We start from the raw sequence: 16,657 nt of genomic DNA on the forward strand, positions 1-16,657 counted from the left end.
CATTGTGAAGGACTCTTGTATTTGCCTGACATAAAGAGATTACTGTCCTTGGACCAGCATTACAGATGAAAATATTAGCGCGGTTTAAGACATTCTTGAAGACAATCGACAGGTGAGAGCATCTGAAATTGCAGAACAGGTCAGAATAAGTTATGGGAGCTGTCAAGTGATCATCACAAACGACCTACAGTACTGTAAAGTGTGTGTCAGATCACAAATTCTCACCTTTTGATCACAAATCAGAAGTTGAGACTGTCTGTCCAGGCTTACAGCAAGGTTTGCAAAAGAAGGTAATGCATTTTTGAGTCGAATCGTCACCTGCGATGAAACATGGGTCCACCACTACACTCCCCAATTGAAACAAGCCAGTATGCAGTGGTGGAGGAAAGGGGAGATAGCCCCAGTGAAAGCAAACTTGACTATCAGCTGGCAAAGTTCTTACAACTTATTTTTTTTTGACCGGCGAGTCATTTTGCTCAGTGATTTTTTGCATGATCAACGCACAGTCAATGCTGTGAGCTGTTGAACAAGGTGAGGGCTGCATATCGCCACAAAAGACAAGATCAACCGATTCTAGCGGCCATCCTCCTGCACGATAACACCAGGCTCCCATACTGCAGATCTAACGGTCACAAAACTAGAAGAAATGCACTGGACCCAACTTGATCATCCTCCCTACCCAGGACCTATTGCCCTGCAATTTTCATTTATTTGGGCCGCTTAAAGAAGCTCTAGGAGGGCAACAATTTGAAGATTATGAGGGCAGGAGGGATTTGTGTGCGATTTTCTCCTGACGCAACCAGCTTCATTCTACAGTGCTGCGATAAAAAACCTTCCTTCTTGCTGGGAAAAATGTATTTCTAAAGCAGACAACTATGTAGAAAAATAAATTATATTTGCCTTTTATTTTTCAATAAATAAATATTAAAAAAAATAAAATCCTGTTAATATTTTATTTACCCCTGTAACAATGATGAATGGTCTATGAACATTGAAGATTATAAAGAGCAACTTTGTAATTATGCTTGACAATCTGACTTGTATGTATTAAGAATAAAAAATGCTATCGGATGCAGCTTGTTTTCATATTATTTTTGCGTACGTTATATTTGTGCTTTCCCCCACCACTTGGTAGTTGTAGGAAAAGTATGATGTCTTATTACCGCAAAGCATAGGGCAGATCTGATTGCCATAAGATTAATGGAAATTTCATGGCAAAAGATTTGATTAGGTATCGCAGCAAATAGTAGCCCAATTTGACTGCTAAAAAATAGATTCATGATCATTTACCATAGCTGTCAACACTCATGTCTTTGGCGATACATATTCAGACATAAAAGCTCTGATCTGATGATGTTTGTGTAGTAGTTTATATTGAACGTGTTCAATACCATCCATCTACAAATAATGGTAACAGTTTTTGAAGAATGAACATCATGGATGATAATCCATGATTAATAGTACACAGATCTTTATTTTCTTCTATTGTTTTTGTTGCCTCAAACAAAAAAGCATTGTAAGAACACTGATCTTTTTCTTATGAAATTCTAACAAATGATTTTTATCAAGATAATGAGATACATATTTTTTCAATATTTAGATGTATCAGATTACTCGTATGAATATTTATGCTATAGTGTTGGAAATAAGACAAAGTTCAAAGAGGAATACGATAATGGTCTAGGTATAGAGTTCATAGTTAGAGCAAAATAGTATTGTTTGAAAACTCATTTGGGCATAATTGAAAAAAAACCCAAAGTTATTAAAAAGAAATGTCATTCAATATAAAATTACTTTTGATGATTATAACAAAACAATTTAATCTATATCAAATAATGAAACTTGCACAATAACGAATCATTCACAGAAACATTCTTTCACATTAAATAAATTGGGTTTTAAGTAATCTTGATAATGAGCGAGTGACTAGAAAAGACTGTATTAACACCCCTGCATACATTTACAACACTTCGTCCCATTAAACCAATGAGTAAAAAAATAGTGGTTTTCATAAAAGTTGTACTGTTGTGCTTTAATCACAAAGGTAGAAAAATAATCTCTGTTATTAAAATTAATGTTTTATAAAAAATAGTTTGTTGTTAAACATAGTAAATTATTTATAATAAAAATAATATTGTGAGTCTAACATGAATATTTCATTAAAAATTGACATTTTTTATTTTTAGCTCTTAATTTATAAGTGTGTGTAATATTTGTAATAATTTTACTTTAATTTGTGATTAACCCCTTACTGGTCTTTGACAGAATATTTCGATGTCAACTTTTTGTTCAGTTTTAATTAATTCTCAGTCGTAATATTTTGTTGTTTTATGTTTTTTTTTTTGTGTATTTGATCGTAATCTTTAAAATTTTATGCCTTAATTATGTTTATATAGATTACTGAAATGAATGTTTTCTTATTTTTATAATTATCTGTTTTGATTAAGTTTATTCATATACTCATATACAGGTAATTCAGAAGAACTAATTCTACAGCTTGAAATAAGGAAAAAAATTAATACAGACATATGAGATTTGTTAAAAAAAAAAATAATACCAAACTTTTTAAATGCACACCAATATCTGTAGATTGTATGGCCCGGCCACTGTATGCATGTAGTGGCATTTCTTGGTAATATATAGCCTTATAATGGGTTCTGATCTACGCATTAGTAGTCAAGTAACTACCGATTGAGTGAAGTCATGCATAAACTTTTATGATACGGGGTAATACTGTTAACATACGCCCCAAAAGGAGGTTTTGCAAGTTGTTATTAAGGTATTAGATTATTAAACCTTACCACCAACTTCCCCCACTGGGGCTTAACTACACAGTCTCGGGAGGTGCCTTCAAGGTTGGGGATCCAGAGTCCATGTGCATCATCACAATCACCCATCCCTGCTGGGGGAACACGATGGCTCAGCAGGGAAGGGACTGTCCTTCACCCTTCCTCCCATGTCCTTTGCTTCACCTGCAACGCAGGATTTGGACGTGCTTGTCAGATCCAAGGAAGACCTCTTCTGTACTGAACTGATGTTAGACAGCTGCCATTTCACTCAATTGATCTTAGCTGTTAAAATACTCAGATACAAGTTTGAAAACCTGTACCCATTCCTTTTTACCTCCAAGCATGAATCCAACAGCATTTTTAGGGGTTAGCCAAATCTTTCTCCATCCCATCGGATACACCTAAATATTTTGTGTTCTGCAATATCCAACAATATCTACACTGGGGAAAGCTCTTCTGTTAAATCTGTAAAAGTATGCTTCAAAATCCCCGTGCCCTATCAGTAGCTATGAAAAGTGATCCAACCTCCAAAACCTCTATTCAGTCCAGTCATGGTATCATCATCTTTGTCCAATGGCCATTGGTTGCAGAATCCCATTCTTCCTACCATTCCTGTAGCATCATCCACCTTCAGAATACCAGAGTGAACCGCCTCCGCCTTAAGCATCGCCACCTTAAGTCTAACTGCCAGGACACCAGCTACAACGCTAGAAGTGCATAACTACTTGCTGGATTAGTGAAAAAGTAAAAATGAAGGAATTGGAGGAACAACACATCTGTGTGAAAGTTTGCTTATAACTATAGTTAAGGTGTTTTTGAAGAAGTTATTTGCAAGCAGTTTGACAGACTTCCAACTTCTGCTTCTGGTCATTTGTCTACAAACTTGGCATGAATTTTGGATTAATGCAATGAATTGCAAGTTTTGTAGTAAGGATTTGATGGCAAGATTCTACACTTATAACAACTTCACGGTCAGTTAAACGACAATTTTTACCAATTACAGAGGCACACTCTGAACAGGTTGGTGGTCATCTAGTCCTTGGATCTATGGCACCCAAACTTCTGCCCTCCTTAAAATGCTTAAACCAATTGTAGCACTGTGTTTGGCTCATGCAGTCATCCTTGGGTTAACAGTTGGTTCTGTTCATACTGTTTTTGGATGATGTTACTTTTACTCATAATGTGGCATGCACACTGAATTCGCTTCTGTGTCTGGTGTAGCGTGATCGAAAGCCAGTTAATAGGCACTTTTATATTACAACATGTTGCAGGAAGAAATTATTTGGAATTTTAAAACTGTGAGTTTCTTTCAGAGCTTGAAAATTTCTCATTACCGAAATGAATTGATATGTACTTCAGGAGCACCAACTCATTTCATGATTGAAGTAAGACAATTCTTAGATGAAAAATTAACTGGTTGAATTGCATGGAGTGCAAGTAAATTGTCCACCTAGATCACCAGACCTTACTTCCTTGGATTACTGTTTGTGGGGATGGATGAAATGCAAGGTATACAAGAAAAAAGTAAAGAGTCATTATGAACTGATTGCTGCTACTCACCTTAAGGAACACAAAGAAATCATTAAGTTTGCAACAGAAAATGTAGGGAAACAAGTTAACTGCATAGAAATTAATGTTGGAATTTTCAAACATTTATTGTAAATTTTTATAAAGTAAAAATATCTTAATTTTTATAAATTCATAATATTTTTCAGTAAATTTTGTTTTTTTTTAAGTTTTGTTATGACTGCGTATAAAATGCCCAGAAATTCTTACCCTAGATATATATATGTTGTAGTATCAAAACAAAATTATTTGGTTTCATACATTTATATTGCATAATAAAAGTGTGTAACAATGCATATTTCATAAAAACATGTATAACTCCCTCTATGAATAACATCAAGAATGAATTCTGCAATGCATTGGAATGAATGCATCAAGAATGAATTCTGCAATCGTGTTCATCAGCTGGTAATGATGGAACATAAACACCTCCACAAAAGAAGTCATGGTATAATGGCATTCTGGAGGCCAAGCCTTGAGTTTTTATACATTCTATCCTGCAATGTTTCATTTGGAAACTGATGGTTCTGCCACTGTGGCGGGGCCCCATCTTGCCGAAAAAGGAATGAGTTTTCATTTAGTTGTGAAAAGGGTAGTCCTGCAACATCTCAATACGAGAATGCCTTGTTATTGTTTCCTTTAAAAAGAAGGGCGTGCAAAAAGCACTCATTTTTGGTTAATCTCATGCATATTCTAAAGTTCTATATATGAACATTGTGACGTGAAACTTGCTTCATCACTAAAAAATTAACAACCACACTACCCATCTTTCATTTCACCAAAATTTTTATGTTTTTTTGTCACTTATGCAAAGAGCTTGTACCACTTGTAATCGATAAATACAAATCTCGTCTTAACATTGCTAGTTATTTGAGAGATTGCAAATTCTCAGCTGGAGCAACATGTGACTTCGGTCTTCACTGAAAACCTTTTTGATTTTGTTGAACATTTTCCTCTTAAATGCATGGTTGCCCTAAATCTCTTCCCCTTATATAAACAGAGAGATTCTTCAAATTATTTATACCAGGGATTAATGTTCTTAGCCAATGTTTAAGTGATCAAGTGCTGAACCGTATTTATGGACTCTTGTTTCTGTAAATTTTAAAACGCAACACCAGGTTTATGATCAAGGTTAATGTATATTTGAGTGTTTGTATTAGAATCTGGTGCAAATTTCATTAGTTGATCATAAATTGTTGCACAGGTTTTGAAATCCGATCACTCGTTTTTATATATGTTGTATATACAAATGACTATGGACTGTAATGTTTTACATTTCATTTACACTTTTGTTGTAAATTAACGATAATAATTGGACAACATCGTAGAACTTAGATCCTCACAAGTATGTTCACAACCCATAATATTAAATCCGAAGACTCTTAAGAGTCATTTAGTTTACAGTGATATGAATGATAGTTATTGTTTCATCTGACTTATGATAAAATGATAACATACAAGCTTAATTCACAGATGGGAAGGGTATTTAAAAACTTGTTTATAGACATGATAGGTGCCTTAATTTAGACAGCAATTATGTAGAAAAGTAGCTTTATAAGATTGTGTGTGTGTAAATTGTTTTTTTTTAATAATGAATTTGAAGTCACTGTGGGAAGAGCCTCCGTATTTTTCTGACAGTGATGTAATTGTACAGATTCCACCAGCCAGAAGTACGCAATCTAATATTTGAATTGTCTAATGAGAATACTATTTAAGCTATGTATTGCGATCGTGGAATGAGTCTAAATGAACTGTTCATGTCAATCAATTCTTTTTGATGTTGAAGATGCTAACATGACCAAAGATGTGTGAACTGTTAACAAAAAATTCACAGATTTATCTTCAATCTCTTAAAATGAGAAAGATAAAGAGCTTGCAGCTGTTATTTAGATACGGTTGCATGCAAATTATGTTTAATTAGTTTACCAAATGCATTGAAAATGTACTTTATGCGAAGCTAATTTCAAACTGGTGTATAAAAGAAAAATTGTTTTTATAATTTTTTTTTAAATTTTGTCTTTTTTGGGCGCACATTTCAATTCAAAAAATAATTTTGAACTTGTGGTAAAGTAGTTGTATGACATTTTAGTCCAGAGCAAACTTGTATCATCTGTTCTTACAATTTTTCCACTGAATTTGTAAAAAAATGTTACCTCTAAAGAAGTATAATAACCCATTGTTATAAGAGAATACCACATCAATCTTATGTGGTTTGCTGGGAAATAAGGAGATAAGACCATGACATTTAGCACTGAAAAAAACATTGGCTGATTGCCACAAAACAAATGCAGTCATAAAACTGGTAAGTTTCTTTGTAAATGTTAAAAAGTGGGCGCACATCTTTGAAAGAAGAAATTTTAAAACCTGATATAGATTTTGGATAATCTTGTTAAATCTGAAACAATTAAATTTAAAAAATATAAACCACTTAGTTGGTGGGTCTTTGATATCTGTTATTACTAATGGGTATTGTAATTCATCATCTTAAATAGTGAATATATACATTTTTTTATAATTGTGTTATAACATTGCATACAGTCTGACTAATTATGTTTTTCAGATCATGTGTTTATCATTGCACAAAACATTTTTTACAATATTCTTCTCAGCTGGCTGGTTCTTTTTGCAAATAAGATTTTATTTCTGATGTCAACAGTGTAGTTGGAAAACTTGATATTATATACTTTAAATAGTTGAAATATCATTCGGACCCAATACAGTCATTCCAGTATAGATAAGAAATATGACTGCATTTCTATCACGAGTACTTTAAGAATAGGGACTGCATGATTTCATGAATTAGCATAGAACAAATCTCCATTGTATCTGATTTAATCTTACCTTAAGTGTATTATAACTCCAGTTTTCGAAACTATCAGTGTCTGTCTACTGCTGAATTTGTGTGTATGTGTGTGTAGATTTCCCTTTCTGTTGAAACTGAATACATTTTTACTTTTTCATTTGATGTGAGTGAGTATCTTTTAAATGATGTAACAATTTCAGGATTATTAACATCACGATGAAATTGCAAGCCAGAATGTCCAGTCAGCACATCAAGTGGTTTTTAGTTATGTCTTGAAGGGTATTATACTTGCCATTGAAAAATTCCTCAGTATGCTGCATTTGTTTCAAAAATGCTATCTTAGTTTACAAGGTCATATAGAATCCCCACATCTAGATTTTTACATTAACTGTATAGTTTTTTCAATTCTATTCGATTCACTGCCTGATTTACAATTACTACTGTAGCTGGTAATATTCTTGGAAGAATTTTATTACAACATAACTAAATTCTATTTTTATTCCTCCACCAAAGAACTGTAAACCATAGCTGGGATAAAGATATTGTACACATGTTCAGCTGAGGATCTATTTCATTATTAAATTGAAGTATGTTAAATATATGGGTTACTTTGTTAGTGAAGGGGTAAAAGAAGGAAAAAATAGTCTAAAATACATCATTAATAAAATTATTAATATTATATATAAGAAATTATTTTTTTACATTCAAACTGTCCATAATAAAGAAAATGATTTTGACTGGGACAAAGTAATGCTCATAAGATCTCTCCTTTAAGTCTTGTTTGAGACATGATTGTAGTGAATCCCAAATTTGATCAACATAGTTGATGCATCTGTCAAGTTCAAAGCTTTTTGGTATGTACTTCAGTATACCAGCATTAGAAAACACAAATCCCAGCACAATACATTTTCTGACTGCATTTACTTCACCCTGGGCTGAAATAAATCAGATTTTATGATGGCTGAAGAGAAGTGATGCATCATACACTTTACTTATTTGCAGCTACCAAAAAACAGTTTTCTGCAAGTATTAAGTTCAACTGACTAAAAGAAAGCAAATATTTGATAAAAATATGTTTTGTTTACATGAAAAATTTAACTATACCAGTCAGCAGTGTATAATGCATCTGTTACTGACAAACAGTATGGGATAGTTCTATCAGGAATATGATTCTCCAAAGATTCAAATTAAATTTGCACATCTACCACACGTTTTTTTAAGTATTATTTAGCTTTGAGCAATTGAAAGTTCTAAGATTCAAATCCTGTACCTTTTATACAGATTTTAATACTAGATAGTGGATACTGGTGTTTTTTGGTGGTTAGGTTTACACTAACCACACATCTCAGGAATGGTCGACCTGAGACTACAAGACATTTCATTTACATTCATATATATCATCGTCTGAAGTAATTTCTTAGAGTTGTTCCAGAGGCTAAAGAGAAAAAGAGAGAGCTTTGAGCAGCTGAATACAAATAAAGGTGCATGTTCAAAAAGGTTGGTTAATTAGATTAAATTGTCCCCAGACTCTGTTGATTTAAAACAAACAAACATGTAATAAACCAATTGCAATGCATGTTCTCATATTGGTAATACAGAAATTAATGTTTGTGATGCATATCTCAAAATTCAACCATCTTGTTCTTATACAATTGTTTTGCACTTTTCTTCAGCAGAAACCTATCATGAACTATATGTCTGATGACCTTATCTTGCCACATCATCATCAAACTTCACGACAGGCTTTTTGGTGTATTTCTTAAGTTATATTTCCTTGTGGATTGCATGTGATAAACCTGGCCATGATCCTCTGCACAAAATCAGGTCAGTTTGGGATTTGGATTTGTGTAGAGAAAAATGTAGTAATATTCTATTGCTAGGGATATTGTAGACAAAAGAATTTATGCATTCCAAGTTTGTGTGGTGTTCTGTGTTAACGTTAAAACATAAACAGGAAAAATGTAGTATCAATTTGTATATTTTCAGTGGAGCTGAAGTATACATCCAAGCAATATCAGAATTTCATGACTGTCAAAGCTATCTTACTGTATAAGGCTTTGCATCAGTTTTCGTAGTATGGTCATAATGATATACAGGTAATCAACTCAACATGGCCACTGTTGGGATTTCAGAAACTTTAAATGGGGAACCTTACCAAAATTTTTTTCTTACATAAAAAATACAGAATTACCATTTTTGAAATTATACAATATGATGTCCAACTTCATAGTTTCAAATGGAAACCTCATCTTTTTATTTAATTTTTGGATTGAAAATCATATTTATACATTTCTATTCTTGGGTATTTTTCTTTAAATGCAGACATTACTGAGTATGAGCTACAGTTGTAAATTCATATGTGGTGGCCATTTGTTTTTTAAATGGAAACCTTTAATGTATTAGTATTTGGTTATATTTTAAAAGTTCAAAAATTAAATAAATGTAATATTAAAGACTATTATACTGAACAGTGTGGTTTTAATTTTATTTATTGGGAAGGAAGAATTACAATAGAACTACAGTGTCAATTATAACAGATATTGAAATGGCTACCATGAGTAAAAATGTAAGCAGTTGCTCTCCTGTAAACATCATTAAAAGCTTTTGACAATGTGTTGTAATTGATGTTATACAGAATTTTGACTACTGTAGCTGTTGTTTTTTCCACTGAAGCATAGCAAGATGGGTATGACCTGTATTTCACATATCCCCACAGAAAGTAATCTAACAAGGAAAGATCTGGACTTCTTGCTGGCCAAGCAATAGCACTATCCACCTGTTTTGTAAATGAGCATTTAAAAATTCCTTTATCTCACCATAATGGTATACTGGAGGTCCATCTTGTTAGAAATAAAATTGTATTCACAAATCTAAAGGTAAGTTATCAATAGATGGCAGTAGAATGTCTTCCAGAAATATATGGTATTGAGCTCCTATAAGATTTCCCTCATAGAAATGCACAGTCAAAATCTGATTGTTGATGATAGCGCACCAGCAGTTTACAGAAAATCTCACTTGATTGTTGTTTCCTCCTTTGACAGTTAATACAACTAATCTTGCAAGTAATTTACACTGAGATGGTTGTATCAGGATATATCCCTGTACTTAATGTACTTCTTGCTAATGTTGAATTGTTACTTAAAGTTAATTTACTTTTTCATTATTAAAATAAAAATAATGCAGACAGCTGACATGAAAATAAACTGTATTATAAACTAAAGTATTTATTAACTTATTGGAGACAATTAAAACAGCTAATGAATGATGGCAACACATTAACCATCAATGAGTATACTGTTAAATTAAAAAAAACAGCTGATAAATATATAGCATTAAAATTATATTTATTGTTTTTGTAAGTTTACAGTTATCACCCTGTAGCTCCATAATAGCTGCATTTAGAGAAAAATACAAAAGAATAAAAATATATAAATACCATTTTCTACCAAAAATGCAGTAAAAACATTAGGTTTTCATTTGAAATAATGAAGTCTGCCACAATATTGGAAAAAGTGTAAAGATTTAAAAAATGGTAATACTGTTTTTTAATGTAAGGAAAATTTTTGGAAGGTTCCCATTTTAAAGTTTCTCATAAAACTGTAGCTTCTGAGATCCCAATGGGTGGCCATCTTGAGTTGATCACTCTGTGTGTGTATATACAAATGATTCTACACCAGCCCAGCTGTTTTTGATGAACTTTAAAAAAATATGTCTGAATACTTTGACATAACACACAACAACAGCAATGCATTTCACTTATGTTAAGAAATGTTGAACCACATATTGTACTGGATTATAACTGGAATAAAATATGTTAATAGAAGTGACAAAACGTTTAAGCTATTACTATTACACAGAAAAATCAATTGATTTGTAGGTCTTTTCCAAGTATTGTTAATGCTGTTGTGAATGCTGAAACTGGATATAGATTCATTAGGCTGAATTAAAGTTTACAGTTGACCCCATTAAGTTACATTTTGGGAAACCAGCTGTTTCACACAAATTGAACTCAATCACAGTCAGCCTGCTTCATCTTCAAGTGTAAACCAGCTCTTAGCACACTATTCCCCAAAAAAGATTATTAATTGAAGACAATGAAAAAAATAATTCTGCCAAATTGTTTTACAGATTAATAATATTGTATTCGATCCGGAATCAAGACAGATACTGACTTCACAGACAGCTCCTATACAATAGTAAACTGTGCCAGTCTTCCATATGCCTAAAGAGTCACGATCTCCTGTTGATATCATTATCAAATTGCTACCAGGACCTCCAGATGGAGGATGATATTGTTCTCAAAGGGATGCCATTAGGCCCCGCCAATATTTTTATTTGGCATAACCGATTTTATGCGGGTGTATGAATCATTAGTAATGGTGGTTAGTAAATCTAACTACAGTATAAAGACAATTAGCCCTAAGCAACTGTATGTGATCTCGAACGATGTTAACAAATACAAGAAGGTAATTGATTTTGTCCGTGAACACAATTTTGTTGGTTGGGTGAACACAATTGGCGACCAATCAATTTTTGATTGGTCACACCTTTAGAAGAAAAGACAAGAGGGCTTTTCATGGTGTTTTGAGGAACTTACACATCTCACCATGGCTGAGTTATTTTAGCTTTTATATTTTAAAGACTCCGTCTGTGATATTAATTTTGAGTTTTATTTCACTTTTTTAACTTTTATTTTAACTTAGTTTTAAATTTTTTATTATATAACGTATATTAGTTTTATGTCTTATTTAGTTTTATTATTTTACCTTTTTATTAAATAAAAATTCTGGGCGATGATAACGCACAGGCGTTTCTCGCCCCCTTATAAAAAAATTTAAAAAAAAATGGCTGAGCAGTTAACGTCTGTCTCGGCATTTCGTTCGGAGATCTAAGGTTCGAATCCCAGTCAAACATGACATCTTTTCATGCGCTCGTCATCAGGTCACAAAGGAACCGTTGTCGACATTTTTCATCAACCTGGAGTCCGAAGATAACAAGAAGCTGTTTAATCTGAGATACATTGCGAATTGTGGAGTTAGAGAAACGTAACTCAGAAAACGTCCTTGATTTGTGAAGTGCATGCCATGCCAACAGTACGGTCATACAAAGAACAAAAGTTTGTTCTGAACAAAAGAGCGCTTCCTTTGACTTCGGCAATGAAAATTTCCCTTCTTTAGGTAAAGTAACGATTAGAGATCCAACTGTATATGTCTTTTTCTGTTTAGCCTCCGGTAACATATAATACTTCAAAGGATGATATGTATGCTTATAAATGAAGTGTAGTCTTATACAGTCTCAGTTCGACCATTCCTGAGATGTGTGGTTAATTGAAACCCAACCACCAAAGAACACCGGAATCCACGATCTAGTATTCAAATCCGTGTTAAAATAACTGACTGTACTAGGACTTGAACGCTGGAACTCTCGTCTTCCAAATCAGCTGATTTGGGAAGACGCGTTCACCACTAAACCAACCCGGTGGGCTAACTGTATATGTCATACTTATCTTTATGCCACGGCTGTTGAGCGCGACATCCATGGTGATACTGAAGATAAGCTACAAAAACTAATAACAGAATTTCTAGAGCAGAAAATAGGTAATCTAATGGTCTTGCTTAATAAGGTAATCAGTAAAATCTGTTGATGTCTAGATTTTTAAGGGTTGCTACCTGGAATATCAAGGACCGCGTTCATCGTTGACATGAACTAGAGCTTTAAAATTGCAGTCATTAGGTGTTGTTCTGCTCTGTGAGACCCACTTCACTAATCGTAGCTATTTTCGTCTTCGTGAGTATTCAAACTGCATTCGAATGATGCAGTTGATAATTCCAGATATCTCGAGATATTTCAACAATCGAATTATTACTACTTTATACTTCCTTGTACGAGGTAAAGAAGTACTGTGATCCTGAAAAATTTCGGTTTTCAGATTTCAACGGAAATATCCATTTTCACCAATCCCGAACCCACGTACGTAGTATGGGTGTACGTACGTAAGTACGTATCTCGCATAACTCAAAAACGATTAGCCGTAAGATGTTGAAATTTTGGATTTAGGACTGTTGTAACATCTAATTGCGCACCACCCCTTTTGATTGCAATCAATAGAACCAAAAGTGTCCAAAAAAACAAAAATTCAAAAAAATCTGGATTTTGGACATTTTCTTAATAAGCCCTCATTTTTCAACGACGATTATAAATGGTACTTATTTTCATATATTCCAGGGTATAGCCAAATGAAATTTTAATTAATGAAATATTTGGATCTTGTAAGGAGAAGGCACACTGGTTCAAATCAGACTTCATCTCCTTTTCTTAAATTTAAATATATTGATTTATTCTGATTTAAAAAAAAAAAAATTACAATAAATAATATGCAATAATAACAATCAGCGTACATAAACTATAAAGGATACTTTTCCATTGTTTCTTATGGCAATAGCTGATGCAGATTGATTATTTACAGTCATAGACATAGGAGAGTTAGGTAGAAATAGTGATGGTAGCATTTTTCAAAAAAATCAGTAATTAATTGTCTAATGCAAAGCTCTTCATATACCCTGTGATAATTCTGTGCAGTTTAATAATAAAGAAATTTCACTTCCATATTACTTGGTTGGCGATGAAATATTTCCACTTCTACCTATCTAATGCAACCTTAAGCATTGAACAATTTACAAAGAATATTTAATTGCAGATTGTAGAGGAAGGAAAAGCATTGAGTGCACATTTGGAATGTTAGTTTCTAAGTTCCAATTATTTGAGAGACCTATAAGTTGTGAGGAAAAATGTGCCGAACAGGTAGTTAATGCGGCATGTGTTATAAATAATTTTATTAAAAGACATAAAGAAGAATTTATTGAAAAAAAGAATGTTAAGGAAATTTCAGAATTTCCGTCTCCTGAGTTTATGAAAATTCACCTGCCGATGTTTTGCCTTCTGAAAGGGTGGATAATGAAGGAAAAAGCTGGATATCTCAAGCAAGTAAACAGCAAGACAAACTGACCAAATACTTTTTGGAGCTATTCCAATTCAGTGGGTGTTTATAAACATAAACTAAGGATAATGTTTTTAAATACATTATGTAATTTTTAATCTATTTCTAGACACATAAAAATTAATTAACTGTATATAAATGTAATATTTTTATGTTTCATGTTATGTGTTGAACTCACTTTTCTATGGGTAGACAGTTCAATTCCTTTGTTCAGTTAAGTTTTGTTTAAGATTTGGTGAGATGTATTTTGTTTTAAGTTCATTAAATAGTAGTACACTGATGGGAATATCACTCATGGCATTCACATCGGTGGCATCCTGGCTGAGGCGGATTAGAATATGTCAAAACCAAGGTTTTGAAGATGACTTCCGGTAAAGCCCATAAGGGCTCAGAACAGAAGGGGTGGCAGAGGGTCCCCTACGGGGTCAGGATGTTAATTTGTAGAAAATAATAATTTTTACTAAAGATTATTTAATATCATTAAGTCAGAAATCTGCATTTCTGTAGACCTATACCAAACCATCATTTTCAAAATGTACCTTACATTACCTGAACACATTATACTGCATAATGAAAATTTTTTGCGCTCAGAAAATGAATACAAAAATAAATTACGTAACCAACAAAAATGTTAAAGATAAAAAGTTACCCTAAAATGGAAACTTCTGACTCTAAATCAAAAAAAAACTTACCAGTATCATTTATTTATTTGGCAATAACCTATCAGGCAGTGGCGGCTCGTGTATAGGCACTGTGGAACTGCAGCACCCCTATTTCCACTTGATATTATTGATGACATTAAATATAATGAGTCCTATTTTCTTTCTTTTAATTCTTACTTTATATTTGTACAATATATAATCCTTAAGCTTAATGTCAGTAGCCATTTTCCAGTTTAGAAATGGATACAAAACTCATTGTATGAAACTGTGTGGTTCACAGTTTCAGCAGCATGGTGTTTGGCTATTGTGCGCATGCGTACATAGGAAGCTACATGCAAGACTGTGAGGGAGAGAGAGCACTGTCGCTCTCGCAGTGCCGACCCTGGCATGCTGGTGGAAAGTAGTTTTGTTTTAAGCTGCGTGCTCGTGCGTGTGTAGAATGCTTCTTGTTCGTTTCCTTTTCTAGTTTAGTCGGTGGAAGGAATATGAAAGTGGTTTAGTTGTTTTTTCTCTAGTGATCAGAAGACGGCGGAAAGCAAGGGCTCTTTGATTGCCAAATCTGTCCAAAAACAAGCTGGAAGGGTGAAAGAGAAGGTAATTAGTAAAAACTATGTATTTGTTTCTGTGTACATAGAAATTTAAATTAAGCACCATTGGACTAAACGTTGGAGTGTTTTTAAGCAGACATTTTATTTTTATCTAATAATACTAAAAAATATTATCTATATTGACATTTTATTATTTATTCGGTTAAACCAAATACGGGTTTTAAGCACAATGTGCTTAAAACCATGTACCATATTATTGAATGTGTAAAATTAGATTTTATTCTATTTGATTCATTTTTACTTCCTTGTATGAAGTAAGGAAAGTATTGTGATCGTGAAAAATTTCGGTTTTCAGATTTCAACGGAAATATCCATTTTGACCATCCCTGAATCCATTTCAACTGGTTTCGGCATGACATCTGTACATACATTTGTTATCTTGCATAACTCAAAAACGATTAGCAGTAGTGTGTTGAAATTTTGGATTTAGGACTGTTGTAACATCTAATTGTGCATTTCCCCTTTTGATTGAATCGACTGAACCAAAAGTGTCCAAAAAAGCCAAAAATCCAACAAAAGATATGGATTCTGGACTTTTTCTTAACTGTAATATTAAGCCCTCATTGAGAGCTTTTCATTGATGGTCATAAATGGTACTTATTTTTATTGGTTACAAAGTTATAGCCAAATGAAATTTTAATTAATGAAATATTTGGATCTATAAGGGGAAGGCACATTGGTTCGAATCAGACTTCATCTCATTTTTAATTTTTTTATTTATTTTTAAGTATTACTTCAGAGGATGAGATGAATGACAATAATTATCCATCTCATCCTCTGAAGTAATACCTAATGGTGGTCCTGGAGGTTAAAAAATAAATATATTGATTTATTAATAATTATTAACCAGTGATTGTAAAAAAAATCTTTACAGTAAATAATTATATAATAATAACAATAAAACAGAAAAATATGAAAATAAATCAGAAGTTATTAGTGAAATAAAATTTTATGTACTTTTAAAAATGTGCATATATAATTTAACAGCATATGTATGTATTTAACAGCATTTATATATATATATATATATATATATATATATATATATTGCATATGTGTATGTGTAATATGAGTTGGTGAAACATTTGATTATTTAATTTTAATTGAAAATTATAATTTAGAATTGTATTATCTTTTGAAAGAAAGGTTAACAATTTTGTAAATGAAAAGGAAAGTGTAATAAAAGTTGTATTAGGGATATATTTAATAAATTCAAATATTGTACAAGGATA

Source organism: Lycorma delicatula, chromosome 7 (assembly GCF_047948215.1).
Source record: "Lycorma delicatula isolate Av1 chromosome 7, ASM4794821v1, whole genome shotgun sequence".
Lineage (NCBI taxonomy): Eukaryota > Metazoa > Arthropoda > Insecta > Hemiptera > Fulgoridae > Lycorma > Lycorma delicatula.